This window comes from Stegodyphus dumicola, chromosome 5 (genome assembly GCF_044657685.1).
Source record: "Stegodyphus dumicola isolate Sdum_Otavi_A_Nest chromosome 5, ASM4465768v1".
Lineage (NCBI taxonomy): Eukaryota > Metazoa > Arthropoda > Arachnida > Araneae > Eresidae > Stegodyphus > Stegodyphus dumicola.
This window is the reverse complement of record NC_140772.1, coordinates 61,204,273-61,229,770: the sequence shown is the minus strand read 5'-3', so window position 1 is coordinate 61,229,770 and position 25,498 is coordinate 61,204,273. Positions and strand designations below refer to the sequence as shown.

Genomic DNA, 25,498 nt, shown 5'->3' with positions numbered 1-25,498 from the left:
GTATGACAAATTCCTCGCACTAAATTTTCGTTTCTTTAGCATTTTCATCTTCATCAATACCAGATATAAAGCAGTTACTTCATTAAAATATTTTAACGATCACTTATAGGAAATTTTATCCTTTATTTGCCTCGGGTTTTAATTTGTGATTGGAAATCACATCCGACTAGCAATTGGGAAGTCCGGAATTCGTATCCCAGAGACAGCGCTGCTGATTTTTCATGTTCCCTGCTCCGAAATCTACGCAGTTAAAATAACTCTGTAATACTATCAAAATATTTATGGCAACTGAAATCTGAGTTTATTTATGTAATTAAACATATACACTGATGCCAACAAAACTAAAGAAAATTAAATTTAGTTTAGTAGAGAAAAATTATAGAAAAATTCTTTTCGTCAAGATTAATTATTTTATAAAGGTTTACGATAGGCATAAAATATGCTTCTAACGTTATTACATATTAGACTTGCGCATATGGAACTTGACTTCCTCTACCGTTTCGTAGCAATATGTTGTTTCATAATTTATATTTTACACACATATATAGATTAATTTTTATCATAATCCCTTTCAGTTTTAAGAAATTATTCTTGTCTCAGAAACTGAAAAAGGTCGATCTTCTGAATTCAAAGCGGTTGATATCTCTCCCCTTCTAAACAGATTGAAACATTCTGAAAATTAGATAATTATATAGTAAGAAGTCAGTCACTGATTGAGAAAGTGTGTTTTAAGATATTTTTGAATACTTTATGATTATGACCTAGTTAGTTAACTGCAAGGAATTTGAAGATTATTAAAACTTATCAAATTTGAGAACTATTTTTCATTTTTCAGTTCCTTTCTAAATTATTAGTAAACAATATCAATACAATATGAGGCCATTTATTAGTCAGTATAAACGGAACATCTCCCGGTCACTGAATATTAGACGGCTGGCAAATTGCCGTCTTATAATGCCATTTGTATAAAATTACTAAATTCGCATATCTTGTAACAATCGTTTGAGTCTAATATATGTTATAATATTTATTATAACTTAGCTGCAATTGCAGTCACAAAATCTTTCATATACCAAGTTGTTGATTTTTATAAGCTACCTGCAATACCTTTTCTCTCTTCTCTGTTTCGTTAAAAACACTCATCGAAGCTCTTGCTTTTGTACAAACTAATAAAATTCTTGAAATATTAATACAATCGTAGAATGCTTTGGTGACTTGTAGATGTCTATTGTACTGTCATCGATACACATGAATAATTTTCATATTCTAAAATGCAAAACTCTTTTATCTGTATGATGGCCAAGCTGAATGTGGAGCTCATATACCACGAGGTGTCACAAGAAACTTTACACACGCAAATTAAAAAAAAAATTTAAGGTATTTTCTTTAATCATATCACCTTTTAAGAATACATGCTATCCATAACTAGAAAATTATATAACTCCAAAATCTGAAGAATGATTGGTAATGATATTCTAGCACGCAACAGTACAACCCTCTCAGTTTTGCAAAAAAAAAAAAAAAAAAACAGAAGGTAAACCACCCATTTTTTTCAAATAAAATTTAGAACTTTATTTTCTCTTTATTGTTACCCCAATCAAAATCTGTTTGTTCCTCCTTACTGTTACCAAATACTTTAATAATACAGCAGTTTGTATCATTAAAAGAAACAGATCTTGAAATATTATTAACTTCATAATTACAAAATTACAAAAATAAAAAAATTCAGAAATGCGAGGGACATTAATTATAATACATGAAAATATGATTTTCATTTGCATCCAAAGTGCCTTCCGTTTCATTATGTAACATTACATCCCGTTTATCAATATATAATATATATAAGTTTCCTATTGTGAACTAAAAAAAACAAGATAGCTATCATTTTTACATGAATTTTCTGAAGCAATTGGAATCATGAGAACATTCCATACTTTTTTGTACCTTTTATTCATTGGTGACTCGGTGTCTTTTTTCTTATTCGCTAACATTGTGAAGAAATATATTACAATACTTTTTCTAAAGCTGTTGATGATACTACGATGTTTTTTTACACTATTACGTAATTGCGACTTGAGTGACTACACAGAACGTTATGCATTGCTTCTTTTAAATCCCTCTGGGCTATTTTCCCTAGTCTTTCTTGAGCGAATTGTTTAAGCATAATAAAATTTTTAACTTTAAAGACCAATAGATCTAATTTTATCTCATATTAACATATATACTTGAAAGTATCTTTCTGTGATGTTAAAACACTCACGATTTTAATCTAAACTTCATAAAATATGGAGAACAAATCTTTCTTGGTATTTTTAAAAAACAATGCGAATGTCAACGAAATTGAATTTATAAGTGTTCGGTTATAAATTTTAACGGTTACTTAAAAAATCCAAAAAAAGTCATTTTTAAATATTGTGAAGGCAATCACCCTCAGTAAAGGGAAATTAATTAAGTCAAACTTAAAGGTTAATAGCATGCTTATAAAATGTGATACAATAGGGCAAAAGTAATATAAAAAGTTTGAAATATTAAATAGCAGTATTGTTTAAGCATTTTCTAACTTGCTTTTTTATTTAAATTTTGCTACATATTTAAATTTTATTTTAATATTATTTTTCCCTCTTATGCTTTAACTAACGAAAATGCAGGAAAACAAAAACTGAATTTTTGTGATATGTTTTCGAGACTCACTTTTAATGCCGTACTTTCCAAATAACCCTTCCAAGTAATATCTGCGATGTAGAATTAAAAGCTTATTCTCAGTTTTACGCTCATTAACATTTTCTTATTACGTTAAAATTGTGTGCCGCTGTTGATATATTATAGGGCATTTCTTGTGCTGAATAGAATAAAATCTTAGAATGTAAAATTCGTAAAATCTAAATCTTCCTACCGTTCCCACTTTCACTCATTCAGACAAGCTGAAAAAAAGAAACAAACGTCAAGCGTCGCACACCACCACATTCATTTTAAACAGCTAGAAGCACGAATCGATAAATGAAGGTCGTCATATTGCGTCACAAACAACCACTGCCAGACCACTTTTACAACAGTCCATAAATGCACGAGTTGCCAAATCTCAATGCAAAATCTATGAGTCACTCAGACGGCAGGCTAGCTTGCCTGAAAACCCGGAAATCATCACACCTGATTATTTATGTAACCACAAATGACCCCCATGGTCAAGCAACCGTAGAAATTGTAAATGGGATGGATAGCAAACAAATAAATAAACTTTGTAGCATAGTCAAAATGGAAATTAAGCAGTTTACAGTATTTTACTACGGTGGCAATTTTTTAGCGTGTTGGAGTTTAATTAACTATTATTCTATTCAATTTTGTTTCAAAATTTGATCAACATTATTGTTTTTATTTGTAACTTCCTGAAACCTTTTTAAAAATAATACGCAATAATTTTACGTAGAATATTGCTTGAGCAAAAGATCAACAGCTTTCTTTTAATTTTTTATAAATATATAGGACTTCTATTTCTTGAATAACACCTTAAAGCGCATTTACACAACTAAAGACATTCGCTCAATAACAATCTTTCAGATTTAATTATTTTATGGAAGCTATGTTTATTGTAAAAATAAAAATTTTATCAAGATTTGTTTCACAGAAATTTGCATATTTTAAAATTCTCATTAACTATACCTTCATTTTTTATTTAATGTTAAAAAGTAATATTTTAACTGCCCACAAATAAGTAATTAATTTACAATCTTCAAGAAAACTTAAAGAAAGCACGTCTTGATTTTTTAATCATTGCAAGTCAAATATAACACATATAAATTAACAGGTTCATCCGGAGGGGATAAGAAAATCTTCCTTTGTCCCGGAATAAACGACAAGCTCCCGTCACTATTAGAATTAACTCATATTAACAAACTTAACTACTATTCAATCACAGTTATTACCAATGCCGTAACTTGTATCTTATATCAAAAATGCAAAATATAATAGATTCATCATAATTATTACACAAATAAAACTTATACCTTTTTTTAAATTTTTGCCAATTAAATTATATTGAATTAAATATTCTTTAGAAAGCTCACACGTAGATAAATAAAGATTGCAAAAGGAATATTATTTTCACTATCTGAATTTGTCTTTATCATCTCATTTACAGTTATTAAACTGAGGTAATTTAAACATTTTAATTATTCAGCGGTTTGGGTAGTTTCCTTTGAAAAGATATTCTCGAAAGATTTACTTTTTTACACTTAAATTAACACTGTAAACAAATTGCGAAATCAAAAAGGATAAAGTCATAGTCCAAGTTTCTTAAGAAGCTTAAAAGATTTATGTGATGGGTTTACGTACTGAGAGAATACAGAAACTATATCAACGGTTTATCATCTTTTGGGACATTTAAAAGATCACTTTTCGTTAAATCTAAGAATTACAGATTTATTACATATCTGCGTTGCGGGGAAGAAATAAAACTAGAATTTAATTACAAAAATGATATGCAAATGCAGTTAAAATTACATACAATAAAACAGAGTGGCCAACTTAGAACGTGCATTGACGCCAATAGGCCGTACAATGTTTTGTTTTGTTGATATTTAAATTCGTTCTGAAATAAATACAAATTATTTCAAGATAGTAATAACAGGTTATTTCGGGTTTTTTTAACTCAGGTGGTTACAACGAGATGAACGGAGAGAGGGTGAGAGAATGATCTTCTAACAATAGTGAAACTGGTGTATGGAAGCAAAAAAGAGTGAGAACTGTAACAAAACAAAGAGGCAGCTGCCCTTTGACAAAAACATCAGATTTCCCAAAACATATTTTCCAAAGACTGAATTTTTAAAAATAAGTAGTTAAATAAAAGACATATACTATTCACAGAGCATTCAGCCGCATTTGTCATTGATTGTAGTTAAAATAACATATTTTCTGCCTACATATATTCAAATTTGAAACCGCTGAACGGATTAAATTAAAAATTATAAGAATGATGGGTTTATTCTAAGCCGTAAAAACATTGGTTGCAGTAATTTAAGATAGTGATGACCACCATTTTTTCGGTTAACATTAGACTTAACTGAACATACGTGATCTTGCTTCATAATGATAGAGATTTTTCATTTTTATTATTATATCAGTTTCATAATATTAGTATGGTTTAGCTAACAGTATTATGAATATAATTTCTCTTCAATTAATTTATATTCTATTAAGTCTATGTTTCTTATGTTGCTTATTGGTTTTTGCAGAATTCCTCAGAAGCATGAGATTTTATGCCTAAAGTGGGACTTTGTCTTTCCTAATTCTATGGAAATGAGATGAGACCTTGTCTTGCCAAATTCTGCAGAAGCAGGATTTTTTTACTAAGATATATCTCTTAATCTTGTCACGACAAATGTGGGAAAGTTAATAAGGAAATGAAATTAAATGAATTACAACTCAAAGAAGAGATATCACTAGAGAGATTGTGATTAGCTAGACGAACATAGTTTAACGAGTCATCTTATAGATCCTGATACCGTTTTCTCTTCTAAATTTCAACACTTTCACTGAATAAAATATACACTTGCTCAAGTTTAATTGGAATTTAATTAATAATTTAATAAAAATGGAAACAAAATTTTACAATGTGTGCTTAAATCCAAAAATTTTGCAGCACACCTCATATGACCTCACGACGCACAGTTTGAGAAACACTAGTTTAAGCTGTGATCGCTAGTTTAAGCTGTGATATTACGCAAACAATTACAAAACAGGCTGTCTTCTGAATTCATTTAACTGCGGTTCAGCCTAATTCTATGAATTAAATTGTAAACATTAGAAATTATGTTGTTATGTTGCTATAGCATGGATTCCGATATAGCCACTTTAAAAGAATGTTGCTTAATTTCTTGATGTAAGTGCATCAGTATTTATCGAAAGTATTAAATTTAAATGCAACATAATTCAATAAAAAGCACTGTAGCCGATAAATGGTATCCGTGAATTCCATTTTAAAAATACTTATTTTTTCCGTAGTTGTGCCTCACAATAACATTAATGATCTATTGAAAGTATAAAAAAATAAATTTGTACTGAAATATAAACGAATATTGGCATCTTTTGAAACGAACAAAATTCACATTTACCCCTTAAATTGTGATTACTATCTAAATAAATTCATCTTTAAATGATTGGTTGAAATTAAAGTCTTCAACCAAATAATTTAGAAATAAGGTCATAATCTGATTTATGGAGATGAAAGATTTCATTATAAATCAAGCGGCTCTAGAGATATCTATAATCGTAGATTAAATTAAATATTAAGCGTGAGTGAATGTAGTTATTTCATTATTTAATTCTTTCTATTTTGCATGTCAAGATCTATTACTTTAAAGAAAGTTTTTGAATAACTGCAGGCAAGAAATGTTATTACAGAACATAAAAATTAACTAAGCTGTATTAGGTAATGAGTTAATTTAAAATATATCTATATACGAAAATGTAGGTTTTAAATCTATGTTAAGTTTTAACAATTTTACCTCATTTTAAAGTTGATATCAATGAAAATGAACATTAATATCCTCCAGTGGTAGAACGAAATTTTTGAAAACTGATGTATTGGATCTAAGAAAATTAGATCTCCTATTAGACTGCAGATGAAATTCAGGTTTCTCAAATTTTGCGACGCAAGTTGCAACAGATGAAAACAGGAAAAGATAAAAGTGATAGCAATAAAATTAATTGACTTACTTAACCAGTTTCTTCATCCATGAAAAACTGTGGTAATTATCGCAAGTTCACGTCATTAGATTTGACAAACATTGTTGCAGTAGTCCTTAAAATTTATAAGTAATGTTCCAACTGATTGTTTCTTATTTACAGGATCTGTGTCCAAAGGATGTACCTTTTCTTCAGAAATATTTTCACTCTCTTCTTGAAGATCTTCACCTGTTGAGTCTTCGGAGAAGTTGTTAGCCAATGGGCAGGTAGAAACTTCCCGGCATGCGCAACTACTTACCTCGCGCATGCGTCGTCACTTTCAAAGACTTCAAAAGAGCCTCAAAGAAGCCATATACGGATCTTGGCCCATTTTTTCCTAAAGATCATTTTGAAAATGTTTTGCTTTCTTTTTTATTGTTATTTTTAATCTATTCTTGTCCGTTTATTACTCGAGGAGAGTTTTCTCCTTAGGTTGTAGCACAGTAACCTTCAAACTCGAACTTCTAGCTTCTCTCATTTTCATTCGCTTTTATATTGCTTTCGCTTTTTGTTTGGCTATTAACATCGCAGTCGCTTTTATTAGTTATACTCGTTTTCGAAACCTATGGTATAACGAATGCAATCTCCTTTTCAACACGGCTGAAAACTTCCTTAGTCGCGGCTCAAAAATGAAAAATGTTTTAATATGAAGTACTTTTGTCTCAAGAAAGTCTTTTTTTTTTTTTTTTTTTTTTTTTTTTTTTTAGTTTGTTTGTTGAATTTTCTCTTTTTAGATCTAAATTAATTTCGAGTTACTCATGGTAAAATATAGAAGTAAGTTTACCGAATTTCGTAAGAGTAATCAGTGTCTAATAAAATTTCCAGTAGAAAATTTTAAAAATAATGAAAACGAAATTCTCAGCATGAAATACATATTTACATTTTTATAGTATGATTGCAATTATATTTTTCAGAAGATTGAAATTTCTTTATGTAATTCTGTTATTTGATAGACAATCTTTCATGAGCTCTTTAAGCTGCTTTATAGGTGTCTCCTATTTTTCAAAAGTTATTAAGATAACTATGATGAACATTTGAACTATATGAATAGATAACTATATGAACTATATAAGATAACTATATGAACTAACTGTATAAGATAACTATATGAATGAACATTTGAAGAATAATTCATCTTTCTTTTTTCCAAAATACCTAATGTCTCTACAAGGTAACAGACTTAAGCCTGTATGAAAATTCTATTTTGTGCTCATTGTCTTATAACAGCAAATTTTCTTTGAAATTTTCTTACTGTTATTCTATAAATGGATAAATGCCTGTATAATTTAATTACTGTCACTTTTCTCAAGGTAAAAAGACAGTTAATCAGTACAGAATTGAGAGCAATATAAGCATAGCATTCAGTTCTTAAAAATTCTTTACTGAACTTTAAATCGCAGTTTTATCTTATAGATATTCGAAATTCTCATTTGTGTTAATCGCACAGTATAGTACAATTTTATTTTATAGATTAAATTTTTCAATAGTTTTAGTAACATGCTGAATTAAAATAGCTGCTACTTGTCTTCTCCCTATACATTTTATTTACCACGCTTTGACTTGGAACGCATGTTCTATTTCGTATTAGTCTGTTTGATGCATCTGCAAATGTAATTACTAGATTGGCACTATTTAATTATATTAAAATTTTTAAAAAAATCGCAGTTGCATTGTTAACTAAAAATTCGGAAATTTCATTAGTTATTGAGAATTGTGTGTAAAAACACACAGAGCATTTAAAATACAAATTGTAAATACTAAATACGAACATATGGTAACCGTAATATAATGAGCATCTGTCTAAGGAGAGATGTCTTTTGGATGGAAAATCTAAGGAGGAATTAGCTAATATTTACTTCAGAGGAAATTGAAATTTTTAAGTTAAATATCTGTAGCCAGCCTTTCAGAGGCAGAAAATCAAACTCCAATAGAATAGTTAGATTTAAAAGTAGAGAATATAAGCATGCATTGATTTTTAAAATGGCACTTTGAATTATGAAGACAAAAGACGAAGCGATTTCCTTTTTTCTAGACAAGTATTATTGACTAAGAAGAGAAGTATAGTACCTCGAAAATTATGCAAAGTGCATCTAAAAGATTGTTCGACTACTTAACTTCTGACTATTTATTCGTGAACTATAGTTTAGTTTTTAAGTATGAATCAAGAAGAGATTTTCAAATTCTAACTATAAATTAAAAACAATATTGTCGACATGGCACTTTTTCAGAAAAATTATATGAAAAAAAATTATGCATTTCTCATACATTATACAATTATCAGTGAAAGAAATGTTTTTCACAGCTGAAGTAGTAAAAAATTTCTGTCTTCACATGATCAAAATAATCGAGCTATCCTTGATTAAAATTCTAAGCAATCATTTACAGATAGTAAGACATCTGTGTATATTAAGTTTTTACATGCATATTTCTAAACGATATCTCACGGGTCAAGTAAGCGTCTTTACAGAATTAAAAATCTTAAGTTTCATTTGTGGATATACTAAAATATGAACTACATATCTAATGAAACTAAATTTCATGTAATCCTCAAAATCTTCACTTTTAAACTAAATTAATGGGAATAAATTATGTAATATGTATTACTTTTCCTGAGTACTATTTTTCCTTCATATAACGGATCAACAATGTATTTCTTCTGACAGATTTTCAGCAGGTTCTATAAAAGCTATAGAAACTTCAGCAACAATTCTATAAAAATTCTAATTTCCTATACGTTTTTCAAAAATGCGTTATATGCTCAAAATTACCAAAGTCTGGGAACTTATCTATCGAATTCCCTTTTTCTACTAGAAGGATAAACCCTTAACTAGATGTTTAATAGCACAATCTTAGCATGCAGAAAAATATGAAAAAGTAAGTAAATAAAAATAAAAAATTTGCATTTAAATTAATAAAATTCGTACTTGTATTCTCTGTAAATATTTTTACTGAATCTTATAAGACCTCTGTCTGTTGTTGAGACTAATCTAACTTGCCTGACCTCATCAAAACAAGCCAACGAAATTCATCATGGCAAGAAGTGAAAGATTACGCCATTCGTTGGCAAAACCGTTGAGCACCATATAGGTGACTACGATTTTAACCAGGTTCCACGCCAATTTTGAGGTGTCCTTAACACACATGATAGGGCATGATGAAGTGAACTGGGCAGATACAATCGAAGTGAACGGAATAGCATAATTTCTCTCTGTTTCTATACCTCTACGACCAACTCAGATTGGTCGTACAGCTATTGACCTTCTGAACTAATTATGTAAGTGTAAACCAATTTTGAGGGAGGTGATTCCGAGGGTCACATACTCCTTTTCTCCTACCGCCAAACCATACGAGAGAACTTTCGGCTTGCCATATATTTAGATTGTCCCCAGGCTGCAAACATACTGCACATTTACCAACATTTATGCTTTCCTCGAAATTGAAACCTAGCCCTTCGGCACAATCACTAACCACTATCCCGTTTGGGCTGCAGACCTCTATCTTATAAAAAGTATTGTTAATTCGTCTTTGAAAATCATGTGCATAATTTGAAGAACAAAGGCGAACTTCAATCATTTTGATTTTTAAAAGTAGAAATTAAGCAGCAAGAGCAATAAGAATTTGAGAAATAGGTGTAAATTTGATTAACTTATTCTAAATTATAAACAAAATGTGCAGAATAACATTTTAATATCTCTGCATAAGTATATAAAAAATGCTATTCTACGCATTCTGTTACATTGAAAATGCTATTCTGCACGTTTTGTGCAGTAAAATTATTACATAATATTGCAAAGATGCATAAGTAACGCTGTTGTAATAAAGCGGCACAAATGGCAATTTACTTACGAACAATGTTACAGATCTACCCTAATTAGTTTTTCACGTGAAATAAATCTCTCTTTATTTCTGTATTTTTATTAAAAGTAGAGGGCGGATATAAAATCGAACTTTCCTTTATGAATATTCCAATTTAGCGGACACTTCCCGCTAAGTCCTGAATCCCCGGACCACTCAAATTATGAGAAATATTCTCTCCTTCTTTAGCGCATACGCACTGATAACAGAAAAAAGGCCTCTCTCCCTTGAGTGCCCGTTAAAAGCAGATTTGTCTATGTATGTATTAAAATAAGGCCTCCTCTGGCACAGTTGTAAATGGATATTATGTATCGTTTTAGGTATTAAAAGCCGGTTGTGTCTCGGACTCCTAGTGCTACTTCTAGGGCTGAGTTTAGACTATTGACTGGACATGACTGTCTTGGTGCTCATCTGTTTCGTTTCAATCTGACTGCCTCACCTTCATGTGCTTTGTGTGATTCTGGACAAGTCATGGACGCTGCTCATCTGGACGTGTGTTCTGCACATAAGAGTTTGGACTGTATTGCAAAGAAGTATTGGAGAGCTCAATGCCTAATGACTTGATGGTCAATGTCCAGGCATTTGATAAATACAATGTAACGTTTTAGGTGATGATGGGAAACATACCATTTACTATAAACTATTTATACACTTTATTTCCACTTGCTTTACAAGATAGAAATTACAGCATTCTTCCTCGGTAGTGGCGAGGATATCCTGCAGCAGGAAAGTTGGCTGAAATTATTCATGACCAATTCAAGAAACATAAGGGTAATGTAATAATACTATCTTATCCATAGCGGACAATTTTCAGGCCATTAGAACAACGTTAGAAAACTCGATATTCTATGTAGTTTTATAATGCATGTGGGTTTCCAGCAATCGACCATCGCGTCGTTTTGTGTCCAGCACACTGTCAAATGGGTGACTATGGCTTTTACCAATATGCAACCATGTGTTCAATACTATTTAAATATGACTGTATATGCAACTTCTTTATTGACAAACATTCAACTTTGTTATTGAAGTTACAAAGGAAAAAACATGTAAAATAAAATAAAATGAAATTTCATCTGATCTTCACGCTCAAATCCTCTTTTTAACATCTGAAAGCATTTTGCTTGTCATAAAATAAAAATAACAACTGGATTTGCAATTCACATATCCTTTGCAATTATCCAGCTGAAAAGCGTAATTTTCCTGCGAACAGAATAAAACCTGAACTGTTAAGTAAATTGAGCCAATGTATAAAAAAAATTTTACTGAAGCAAAAAACAACACAATAAGAAAGTTGCTGGCATTGAAAAGTATTGCACTATTGTTAAAAAATAAATATTTCTGCCATTACACTAACCAGGAAGTAACTCATAATTTTAAGGCTAGTTAAAATACCTTCTAGAAAAGCACCAAGCAAAAAAGCTAATTCTAATTAACAGCGATACTCATACATTTTCCTAGAGTACCTGCGTACAGAGCTGCTTATAACACATATTTCTCTGATGGAAATCAGATGACATATTCGAATCCTCAAATTGCAACATCTGCAATTTGAGCGCTTTACTCCATTCATTTATTACGGAAGCAAAGATCTTGAACAAACTTCTAACAACTGATGTTACTTATTTTCCTGCGCTAAAGGGCGCTTTACTCCATTCATTTATTACGGAAGCAAAGATCTTAAACAAACTTCTAACAACTGATGTTACTTATTTTCTAAAACGCGAATTTTTTACTAGTAGAAACAGTTATAAGATTTAATCAGAAAATGCCACTACATTTTTAGCAATAACTTCCAGTACGTTATATTTGATCTGACAAATCTGAAAAAAGTTAAATAAGTTCAGACTATACACATCTTGAAGTTTGTTCTTTGTTCTTTGTTCAGATAATACACATCTTGAAAAGCATAAAACAGTTACGGAGATAAAAGATTACCTTTTTAGATTTAATTAATAGAAGAGCTCTACAAAACGAAAATTTGCCTCAAGATTTAAAGATTCCAGTTTCGCTCTAAGAAGTAGCTTTACGCACCACATGATAACTTCTAATGCTGAAGGTACAATTAAGTATATTTATTGCAATGCAATATTTGATGACGGAAAAAAAGATGCGTTTAAAATCTGAAATTTCGAAACATTAAAAAAGCATTAAACATTTGCTTTTATACATATATATAATTTCTCTTTAAATATTTCACTACTTTTTGTTTTGTGTAATTCTTTATCCGTGCCTATATGGATGACGAAACACGAATTAAGTAATTGAACAATTAGGTTTGGAGGCAACTTTCCCTTGAAAAAATCTGTCTTTTGTCTGCTCAACAATTATTCACTAAATGAAAATTAATTTATTTAAAAAAAGATTTTTTTACGTTTTTAAGATGAAATTTTTGGATTATCTATTCTTTCATGTATTTAGATGTTTGGACTTAATTTACTTACGCTTTCTTAATTTGAATGATATTACAAATTAATTCGCCACAATAATTAATCATTTATTATTGTTTATAATTGAATTTTCATAATTTAAAATTTTAATTAGATTTATATGAATGAGATAATATCTTATTTGTTAAATTCATATATATATATATATATATATATATGTTTATATATATATGTTTATATATGTACCAATGAATAAATACAAGATAAAAAGCAGTTCAAACAGTTGCTCTCTTGTTGCCGGGGGTAATACTGCAAAATAAATAATAAGTTTATATGGGATGGATATGAGGTGTATTATTTATTTTAATTTATTCTGAATTACGTATATGTATACATATATATATATAATTATACATTTATATATATATAATTATAAATTTTTATATATATTTCCTTTAGTATCAAACAGAGAGTTCCATTGTAAATTCCCTTTTCATTAACACTTTTTAATATTTTCGTCATAATACGATTGTCAAATTTACTTAATAATCATTAGAACTTTCGAACATTACTTTCATTAATGAATGACTACTGTAGCCTCTTTTAAAGAAATAACGAATAAAAATATCTATACATAAAAATTTAAAAGAATCCGCAAGAAGTATTTTCCTTTTCCAATTTAAATAAATATGAATAATTTCTTGAAGTGTTTAAAACGTTTATTACGGAAATACATAACCAAACAGGCACAGTTTACAAATATTGTTACAGCAATTATTATATAATTACCTAAATCCTATGTCTTATTTACCTAACTTCAATGCAGGAACCTCTGTTGCTTGAAGCGTATATAATTGATATTCATTTTCAGTCCAAATACGAATTCATATTGATTGTGAAATAATCTGTTTTAGTTGATTTAATTGTGCTTGAAGTTTGGTAATGTTTTTCACCTCCTGTATATACACTTTGTTTTGGTATACTTCTCCCTTCCCACACGCAAAAAGAAATCAAGGTGTGTAGTAGAGAACAAATACTACTAAATAACATTTTTGTGCAACTGTGAAGTGCGAAGGATGACAAACGCCTCTATTTAAATAAAAATTTTGCAGCGCCCAGATTTAGTTTGAAAAAAGGGAAGGTCAAATTTACAAAACAAAAACTTTTACATCTAAAAACTTCGTATTTCTATTCTTTATGCATATTATATAATTAATTTTTTAATGTGTCAAGGATTTTAGTATAACCTTGTATATCCACTCTGCTACACACATGGATTCTCTCTTCCTCTTCGCGGGGGCATTATCTGTATCCTTTGATGCATCCTAGCCAACGTTCTCGGAAACGGTAATGTGAAATAATAGAATGATTCGGTAACTTTTAATCTCTGAACACTCTGCCATCTGGGAGGGAAAATATCATGAGTAATAAATATGAAATTTTACTATGAGAGATGAAAAATCTTCATGTACGATTTTTGTAAAATATCAATATTGCTCAAGAAACTGGTCTAACGAATTTCCCATTATAACTAAATATTCAAATGTATTAGTATTAAAATTGGAATATTCAATAATCTGACCTAACTGTTAGATAATACTGGTAGAATGATGAGACAACGTTTAATAAAAGTTAAAGTTGACAAGATATCATCCTCTGGAAGTATAAAATTAAATGTTAGAATCGCTGGTGATAAACAATTTATTTTTGTAATTATTTACTACTGGCAATTCCTGTAATTATTTACGACCTGAAAAATGCTGTTAATCAGTAAAATTTATGAACGTATATCCACAAGTGAATATCATTTATATATTTATACCAAAGAACTGCGTACGAAAGGAGAACAATATATGACGGAAAATCGACATGTAGCAGTTACTCGGATTGCGACAGAAATAATCATCAGTGCTGAGTCGATGGAAGATGTTTTACGTAAAATCCTTGATGTATCGAAAGTATGGATGCTTTTAATGTTGACCTACAATAATGAAGATAGAGTAACCGGTAGAAACCGCATATATATTTCCTTTAGTATCAAGCAGAGAGTATATACATATATATATATATATATATATATATATATATATATATATATATTCTCAAGCGTAACCGGGTTGATTACTCTTGAGAATTTATGTTATGATAAGCGCCGCTGAGGAAGATTATTTTTATTCAAAACTACGGTCAACAGATAAAACATAGATTTATTGCTATAATCCAGCATAAGTACAATAATACGTTGTATGGATTCCCATAGCCCCACTAGCTCAGAACGAGGAAATCCGCTAGAAACAATTTGGCTATCACATTTTCGAATGAAATCAGATAATTATTTATTGAATATTTGCCATCCCGTGATCAAGGTGTTTTATTACAACTTATTCACCCAACTTGACGGGCCACAAAAGAAAACCTCCATGGTAAACTTATTAGAAAAGTGCAGATTTTCCGTGGCAACGTACTCGCACACTTTCAGGTTTCCTACTTAGTATTGCGCACTTCGATTTCTTTCTCAACCGCTGTATTCACCAGGCCTAGCTCAAGTAACATTTTGCTTCGTTTCAAAAATCTAAAGCAGCCTCTGCTTAGTTCATATGATAATGACGATGATTACATGAAAGATACTGTTCAAGAGTGATTTTAGAGTTGTGACAATCAAACTCGATAGAAAACTCAAAATTATTTTGGATATTAAATTTTTATAAGTGTGTTGCGTTTATTGAATGCCTTGTTTATTCCGTTACTAAGTAATGTTTAACAGTATCTATATCTATATATATATATAAGCGGCTTAAGTGTTTGTCGCCCATAGTTTATTGGTTGCTTGCGTAACTGTAAATTGCTTTATTCCCCATAGCAGGGCAGCTCGGGACGAATATTATGAGAAAGCTAAACCGGAAAAATTAAAAATACAAGAGCACGTGCACTTAACATTTAATAAATAAATTTAATATCTATATAAACTAGAATTTGGAAATATGCAACCGGCAAAAACCGTCAACGATGAAAAAACAAATAAAATGGAATAAATAAACATCTTTATTATATGCAGCTTAAGTGTCTGCTTGTGGCCAATAGTTTATTGGTTGCTTGCGGAACTGTACTAGCCAATGGGGTGAAGTTACCACGGCACAGGGTTGCCGTTTCAATTGAGACGTAGGCAATTTCTTGTAAAACTTCCCTTTGCTATCCCCCCGGGGGTCCACGTAGAGAATTCTGCGAAGCTACTGGCTAGGATCTGTACCTAGGCAGTCTCGGCCACGGGGGTATAAAATTTATGAACTTGGTGGTTCTGAAGGCTCTGGGAAAGGTCACTTATTGGCCGGCCCCAGAGTCTGGCACGTCCTAGCGTGGCGTGGTACTAGTAACCCGGGGGTCTCCCCCGGGGTCGCTGGGTAATGTCCCGCTGCGACGGGCTCGCCCAAGCGACTGGTAGGAGCATTAGACGACCGGTGCTGCCTGGGGTACTTCCCCAGGTGGTGCGCTGCTCTCCTGGATGGTAATAGTGGAGGTTGAACCACCACGATGTGCCCAAAGGGGGAGTGGACCCGGAATGAGATTGAGTTCTCGATACGGGGAATGCCCAAATCTTCTTCTTCTTCTTCTTCTTCTTCCCTTTGCTATGACCATCAATAAGTATCAAAGCCAAACGCTTAAACGTGTTGGCATTCTTTTACCTGAGCCTGCATTTGGACACGGTCAACTTTATGTTGCCTGTTCAAGTGTTCGCGAAAGAACAGACGTAAAATTAAAAATAATGGATGGTCCTCTGCAAGGCGAGCTTAAAAATAATGGAAAGATCTACACAAGAAATGTTGAGTACAAAGAGATCTTTGACATGTGAATTAACATTTTATTATTTAAATCATCTTTATTTATTGAGCTATCGGAGGCTCTTAAGAAATGTACCGCCAGTGGTTTTCTTCATTGCACTCTATTTTAAGCAAGTAGAAGGGAAAACCCCGTGGGGCAGTAAGCAAAGGAGGGCGTGCGTCTTCGCCGCCTGCCCTGTGTAATTCAGTTTGAATTAGCAGACACCTTTGCACAAATCATTTTAATTACAATTTATAATATCTAAAACAGCCGTCATTTCGTATGACCGCTGGTCTTTCTAGTATATATATATAGAGAGAGAGAGAAATACATATATAAATGCAACGTGAACAGAAATTCTGGGGATTTATTTCTCAAATTAATTCAAACTTATGCTCTCCAAAACAACATCCTAAAACTTCTAGAGGAATGTTCGTGTTTTGCTAACTTCCGTTAGTTCATGAGAACAATAAAATAAACATATTTGCTGAAATCTACTAATTATAATTACAAACTGAAATAATAACAATTACCCATCACTATTTGTGGGACACAGCTTAAAGCCAATTCCGAAATCTGTTCAGAAACTCAGAATGCAGTCTCATTTGAAGTTAAATCCAAGGCGAACAAACTAGTATTAGCTTTTATAGGGATGACTTGTCAAACAGAGCTAAAAACCAAGAGTTTAGTGTCGAGCGGTTTGAAACAGAGCTCAGAAAGTTATTTTCTCTTACTCATTAACTGCCATAATGCTGAATCTTTAATTCTCTAAACTTAATTCGGCATCTGTGCCAATTACGATGAAGCAATAAAAATCATAAGACAAAAATAACTTGTAAAAAACTCGCTAAAACCTAAGCTTCTATAAAGATAATGCAGAAAATGAAAAAATCCTTTATAAACATCAATGCAATGAATTAAACAACATGTTATGATTTGCATCTTAATACAATAAAATTTTAATAAGTTTAAAATTTCAAAAGATATCATTTAAATGCAAACAAATTTTAAGCATATTTTTAGCTTCTATGGAAAAAATATTTTAACTAACAAATTTATTAATAGCAACACTATTAAAGGAGAAGTGTGAGATAATTTTCAATTTAAAAAATTTACTTTTTTCGGAAATCAAGATTCCGATAAAACTCATTATGCTCTGAGATATAAAAAAATGCTTTAATCCACTTGAAATAAAGTTGTTAATTTGAATCATTAAGGATGTGCTTTGAAATTTTTTGCAATAAATCAGCATTAAGCTTTTATTTAATATAGGTATGTATCCTTTTCCTTGTAAACGTTTTTGAAATAAATTATTGAAACATTAGACACTGTTTAGCAGATTAATCCTAAATAAAAACAAATATAAAACCACAGAAGTCAGTAACTTCAGTAATTCACTTTTTAGCTAGATATTTTATATGGGCTTTGTATTTCTCAGTCCAGTTCGTCTCCATGAATATTACTTGATTCATAAACTTATAGTTTGTTAGCTTTGAAAAGTCTTTGGATCTGTTTTCTGATGAAATTTTTAAGTTCTTGAATGCTTTATACTTGAAAATCGTCAGCTATATGAAAAGTATTTGAGTTTGTGTCTCCAACAGAAGAGCTTTAATAGGAGAGAATTTTCACTGGAGAAGTGAATTGCGCAAAAGTTATAATGCTTCGTGTTTTTAAAAATAAAAGCGTAAAATCTATTTAGGTACACATTGATTTATATTCTGCAAAATACCTGTCATCTATCTAATGACGTTAACTGAAAATTGAAAATCGTGGAGGATAAAAATTTTACAGTTGTAATGTAAAATGCTTTCGTTAAATATTTCACTATATTTTAATTCTATGTGAGTAGTAAAATTTGCTTTTCAGACTAGCGGCTTAGCCGGGACCCCGCTAAAGAAAAGCGCTCTGGCGGGAAAAAATATTATTGCAAGAATCATCAGCAGATACGCTAGAGAGAGAAAGAGAGAGAGAGCAAACGCTGATGAAAAATTTCCGTTGACGACTTTTCCGGCTTATTCCCCCTTTCTGCTTTTCCTCTTTCCAACACGTTTTTAACAACTTGATTGCGGTTACAAATCCCTTCCTGTCCTTTCCTGTCTTTTATCCCTTCTTACAGTTGATGAAAGACGCGCTCTTGATTTGGCGAAACAGTAATTGAAGAAGTTGGCAAATAATTTTTGTACTTTCGCTGAAAAAAAGCTGAACTTACTCGCTCGGCGTTTCAAGGGAAAGCTTAGATTTTACTTTTAAATTGACAAATGAATGTGAATCACTGCAATCAGTATTGCTTACAAAATGCCAGAAAAACTGTAGAAGCATGTTCCCCCCCCCAATGGCTAATTGTGAACAATTACAAATGTAACCCACTCCATTAATCTATACAAGGCCAGATGTGGTGGTCTCATTATTATGGAGGCACCTAATAGGTGGGCCCCCATCGCCTTTCCTATGAAGGGACGGACAGTTACAACCATGCCCTCTCCGGGATTCAAACTCAGGCCCTTCGGCATCGCAGTCAGCTTCCCTGACCACTATACCGACTGGGCGGCCTGTGGAAGCATGTTGTTCTTCCCATTCATTAGAAACTTGAAACGATAAATAAAGTAGAAAACGGATCATGCGTGAAATCAGTGTCTTTGCAATATGGAGTTGGCGAGCAGACTGTGCGTGATTTGTTAAAGAAAAAGGATCAACTTGTGCGGTTTGCGTGAGCACATGATTCCGCCGTGGGAATAAAGCAAAGGAAAACAATGAAAAAAAGCAACCCACGAGTACTTAGTTAGGCCCATATCATACATACATTTGTTTCAGACGAACAACCGTTTCGGACAATTTTTCTGCCTGGTTTGCCATTGAAAGAAAGACGCGCACGATTTTTTTCCTTCCTTTCGAAAAAAATTGCAAGTTGTTCATTTTCAACCAATCAGCTATCAGCTTGTTTGTAATGGATTTCGCTCAAAGCGATCTGTGGTGACTGGCTGTTGTGACAAAGTAGAAAAATTGTTTCAGACAGGTGTTCTTCCGAAACAAACGGATGTGTGATAGCAGCCTTAAAGCCATGCTAGAGTAGTTTAGTCAGCAAAGAGCCCAGGGAAACCTAATAAATGGATTGATTTGTGTAGAAAAAGCTAAATATTTTTTTCAGCAATTAGGGCGAATTCTGTGCATCATCAGGATGACTATGTTTCAAACAGCGCCATGGTTTTCGAGAGCTCGAAGTGCCCGTTGAACTTTTGAGTAGTGATCAGAATGAATCAAAAGACTTTTGCAATGATTCTAAAGACTTGATTGAGACTGAAAACTTGCTTCCAGAGCAAATATACCATGTTGATGAATAAGGATTATTTTGGAAATGCTTGCCTACCAAAACTCTTGTGTCTGAAAAAGAAGAGAATACTACTGGTCACAAGATCAGTAAATCTCGTGTGACAGTAATGGCGTGCTCTAACACGGCAGGAAACCACAAACTGAGCCTGGTTTTCATTGGAAAGACGAAAAAAAGCAAGGTCTTTTAAAGGCATGGAAGCCACCAACTTACCAGTCCACTATTTCAATCAGAAAAGGGGACCGATTAATAGAATAGTATTTCAGCAGTGATTTGATACAAAATTCATACCTCAGGTACAGACTTTTTTAAATCACAGGGCCCTTCTGAAAGAGCAATGTTAGTTTTAGACAACGCGCTATCCCATCTAAGTGAAATGACGTTAAAATTAAGAGACGGATAATTTTTTTTTTTTGTAAAGTACTTGCCGTGACAGCCCTACTACATCTTATGGACCAAGGAGCTATCACGGTGGCCAAGCGAAACTACCATTCTTCCAAGTTACGTAAATTTATCTAGGAAGAACATGGTTTTAAAAAATTTTCTGAAAAATTCAAGTCTGGATGATATTTACGAGAGTGCTGCCGCATGGCAGAAAGTGAAATCCTCAACTCTAATTAAATCTTCGAGAAAAACCCTTCCGGACTTAGAAGATTAAGAAAAATTTCAGGTTTCGATGCAAATACAGGCGTATCCAAAATTATGGTTAAAATTTCCTAAAACCCGTTACCAGCTGGTCATGCTCAAACTGCAAACAGTTGTCTGGTGGTGAACATGTGGATGAACAAAACATTTATGAATAGCTGGAGGGCGACAACAACTTGCCCTCATTCAAATGCCACATAGATGAGCAAATTGTTAGTCGCGCAAAGGGGGAAAGTATCAAGTAACATCGAAGGGGAGGAGGATGGAGGCAAGAAGCAGTCTGCTGATGATAAGTTCACGCATGGATCTGCACTTTATCACGTCGAGTACCTTCTGGACTACTAGGAAAGGGCAAGAGTCTGCTGACTGACAAAATGACACTATCCAGGATAAGATCATGGATCTTAAATAAAAGCCAATTGAGCGAAGAAACAGAATGTTCTTTTGAAACAGAATGACTTTTTTACGCGAATTTGGATAATAAAGTTTTATTATTTCAAAAATTTGTGTAGTGATTTAGCTCACTTATCTGATAGCAACATCGTCTTACCTCTCGGCTACGCGCCTATCGTTGGCTTAGAGTGCTATCACACACTCTTATGTTTTGGACGAATAGCTGCTCCAAACAATTTTTCCTCCGGCTTTATCATTACAAAAAAGATGCGAGACTTTTCTTTCCTTTCTCGAAAAGCTCTAGAGTGTATGTTTTTACCCAACGAGGGCTAAATTAAAGAACTTGAATGGTTTTTCTTTATCGGTAGTCTCTGAGTTTATAATGGAGACCTAGTCTCCTCTTTAGGTGGTAACCCCAAAAATAATCGGTGGTGACTGGCTATTTTATATCATCTGACAAAGCGGAAGAATTGCACTAAACAGTTGTTTTTCTGAAATATTTTGAATGTGTAACGCGGCTCTTAAACACATTACAGGTGACAGTACGAATTTGCCGAGCTCCATCCGAGTTTTAAAGAAGATTCCCCAGATGGAGGAATCCGACGATCTCCCATACCTCCCCTCCATCCTTTAACCTCCCCAGAGAAATTTCGGCTCTATCGTTTTTTAAGTGATCCCATAACTGTAAAGACACGATACACTTACAAATATCCATGCTTTCTCCGGGTTTCTGACGCTGGCCTAAAGCTGCGGCAGCAAGTTTTCTCTGCTATCATGCCAACGCTGAGGCTGATTTTTTCAAATTTACAGTTTTGTCAGTAAAAAGATATTTAAGCATTACAAATTTAGAAAGCCGGCTTAATAGATTCATATATTTTTTTAATTTTTGGTTCAGCTCGAATATTAAAATAATGTTAGTTATGAGACATTTTAAAGTAATTTTTTTACTTGTGTGATTACTGAAAGAGGTACATCCAAAAGACATCTTCTTGTGGTTGCATTAAGCCTCAATGATGCTAAACTTCTTTCCTGTTTTGAATCAAAGCATTAGTAATGCTTCATTGATAGTATTTTGAGAGTTATTGCTTTCGGTTCAATTCTACGAAATAATGACACTATTTATAAGCTTATTAAGCAGCACTTTTTTCAACTCCTGATTCAAAAATGAAAGGAAGAGAGAAAAAATAAAAGACCTCCCGCCTTTGCCCTTGCTTTATGTGCGAAAATCCGTCACACGCAGCTAAATTCTATTTAAATACGCATCACTCACCTGTGGAAAACACCTGTAGAAAAAAATGTTCTATTCTTTAAGAATCCTAAGAAAAATTATTCTCCACTGCTAACACAATTGTATAATTCTCGGCGGCGTGGAAAGTGTTTGACCTTGCAGGCGGAGAAGGTCAAAGAAGAATTCTGAGCGGGCGGGAAGAGGCTGATGGAGCGAAAGGGTTCCAAATTTCCAAGCAAAGAACACTTTTACTCAACCTGGTCACGTGGGAAGGCGATTCGGAAGGTGGGCGGTTGTTTTCTACTTCGGTTGATAAATTGCAGAAATTCATTCGAGGTGAAATTTTCTCACAGGGTCGATATTCATTTTCAATATTCCGGCATTAGCAGTATTATTGATCACATGAGGGTCAACGATGTTTCAGCTCCATCAGCCGAAGGGTCATCGCACTAAAAGAGGAAAATTGCGTAGCATTTTGAGCCGCAGCAAATTTAATTTGAGAAATTCAGGTATGACGTACGAGCCTTATTTTTGAAAATACACAGTTTGCGATAATCGAACTAAATGTATGAATGTAATAGTCCGTTTAAATAAGCGCTGAACATTTCATGCACTCTGTTTACTGCTGAATACAAAACAGTTGTTCGGTGTTGTAACTCGGGGCCGGATTGTACTGCAACGTCTACTGACATTTCCGTGATTTGCAATCATTGCCAAGCCCTATAGGTGACACTTTGTGCTATTCCAAGTTTCTTGGATACCTCTCATCCGCGTCCACGTTCCAGGAGACTGATAATTCTACCACGTAAAAAATCCTCCACATGCGTCCTTTGTATCATAACTATTCGGTTATGGCACTGAGCGGCTTACAGAACAATTGTGAACAATTTTATTTCTTAGCTACCATTCCTTATATACACTTCTCTTATATTCTCGTCATTGTGACGTTCTATCGGCGTCATCTGATGGCTTCCTGTAATTTTCATATTATTTCATATTATATGTGTGCGATAATTCTACAAGTGAAATTTTTACTTTAGAGTTCGATTTCCGAGTGTTTCTGAATTATCCTTAATTTATGGACATGAGTGTAATTCGTGAATTTTGATGCTCAGTCAACATATTGTTATGAAATGCCCAGCGCTGCGGTAAGATAGCCTACCCGCAAAGCGGGTTCAGGGTTGCCAGAAAGTGACAAAGAAAGGCAGGTTTGACAGATTTGGCTCGAAATCGCCCATTTGGCGGGGAAAATTGACGATGTACCATAGACGGAGCGAAGATTTTTCTAGAACGAATTCTTACCGGTTTTCACCAGAATGTTCTCGAAGGTAGGTCAAAAGCTATAAATACCTTGCCTATACGCTGAGTAACAATGTAACGAAAGAGTATCTAGAGTACGTTGATTACAATAGTAGCGCGTCCTGAGTTCCGACAGATATCGACCGAGTTGGAAGCTGTACTCTAGCGCTTTGCCTATACGCTGAGTAACAATGTAACGAAAGAGTATCTAGAGTACGTTGATTACAATAGTAGCGCGTCCTGAGTTCCGACAGATATCGACCGAGTTGGAAGCTGTACTCTAGCGCTTTGCCTATACGCTGAGTAACAATGTAACGAAAGAGTATCTAGAGTACGTTGATTACAATAGTAGCGCGTCCCGAGTTCCGACAGATATCGACCGAGTTGGAAGCTGTACTCTAGCGCTTTGCCTATACGCTGAGTAACAATGTAACGAAAGAGTATCTAGAGTACGTTGATTACAATAGTAGCGCGTCCTGAGTTCCGACAGATATCGACCGAGTTGGAAGCTGTACTCTAGCGCTTTGCCCTGAAGCTCTCTTCACCGTTATAGCCTGATAGCTGAAGGCCGTGTTGCTGATTGTTTCAGTGTGTTTATCGCAGTTTTTTGACGGCTGTAAACGAGTCTTAGGAACTCTTTTGTGGAACACTGACGAATAAATTGCGTTTTGATTCTTCATTAAGTGTTGTAATCAATCACTCCAAATTTACGAACACGTAGAACCCAATAATATTATCATACTCTTGAATTTTTCGTAATCTGTAAGTAACTGAACAATTCGATTTACACGTGATAGTTTGTAAATTTTTTGAATTATGCAAGAATTATTACTCATAATTTGCCTAATTTTTTCTAAACAAATCTCTGCAATTAGTAAATAGGTTGGAATATTAGTTATAAGAACCTTAATAAAAAAATAAATGTTCTGAAATGCCCATAATCCTGAGGCTTGAAGTAAAATGACATATTAGAAACATGAAATACACATACGCAGCTGAAACTGAAACATGTTATGAATCCTTACATTATGTCAAAAAACAAACTGTTCTTTAGTCTAGAATTGAAGTTGGAAAAGTAATATATAGGGTTATTATGTATGATAAATCGATCAGTTATTTTTAACACTATATTTTTCTTACAAAGTATTGAAGAAAAAAATTACGTTTGACATCTTTCTATTAATCTACATATTTCAATGAGAAACTGCGCTTGAAATGAATGAAAAATTTAAACTCAGAATAGGAATTCTATTTAGTGCTCGAAAACTATTAATCCAATGTAGGCCATCGGTTGCATAACAGTAATTTATAGTTATGTTTGTTGGAGAAATGGAAACACTTTCATATGCGAGCCAATTACATGAGGAAAATGCTTAATAATGAGATGCTTGAAATTCAATGAGCGTCGCTACAAATTAGAATGCCCCGTTCGACCTTGCTCCGGGCAGCAGAAAAATTACCTGCTTTCGTTTTTATTGTAGGGGGGGGGCTCCTAGACTGTTCTTCCTTTTGCTACAACGCGATAAAATCTAAGTGGAGAGCTACGGTTACAGAAAAGCTTGTTTTATCCACCTTAATTACTATGACTAGTATATTCTATCATGTAAAATCTTATGTTGTTTTAACGAGACCTTCTGAGACTGAAAGAACAAAATAGTTACAAGGCATTTTTCCAAGTAGTGACTTGTAGCTTATTCTATGGAAAAATACTCAGTTGGTTATTATGCAGAACTTGAATTGAATTTGGTATTAAAATTAATTTTATTACACTTGTTAAGATTATCATTCACAACCAGAGCTTAGATTTCTTCATATGTGTCAATTCTTTTA

At 32.9% G+C, this 25,498-nt stretch overlaps 1 protein-coding gene across 1 annotated transcript in view; it reads right to left on the bottom strand.

The window, feature by feature from the left end:
* LOC118182868 (uncharacterized) overlaps positions 1-7,071 on the bottom strand; it is a 72,969-nt gene extending 65,898 nt beyond the window's left edge. The window contains exon 1 of the mRNA XM_035352254.2: positions 6,712-7,071. The gene's annotated coding sequence lies outside the window, so the exon portion shown is untranslated. The remainder of the gene's footprint in view (positions 1-6,711) is intronic.
* Between the last annotated feature and the right edge of the window lie 18,427 nt (positions 7,072-25,498).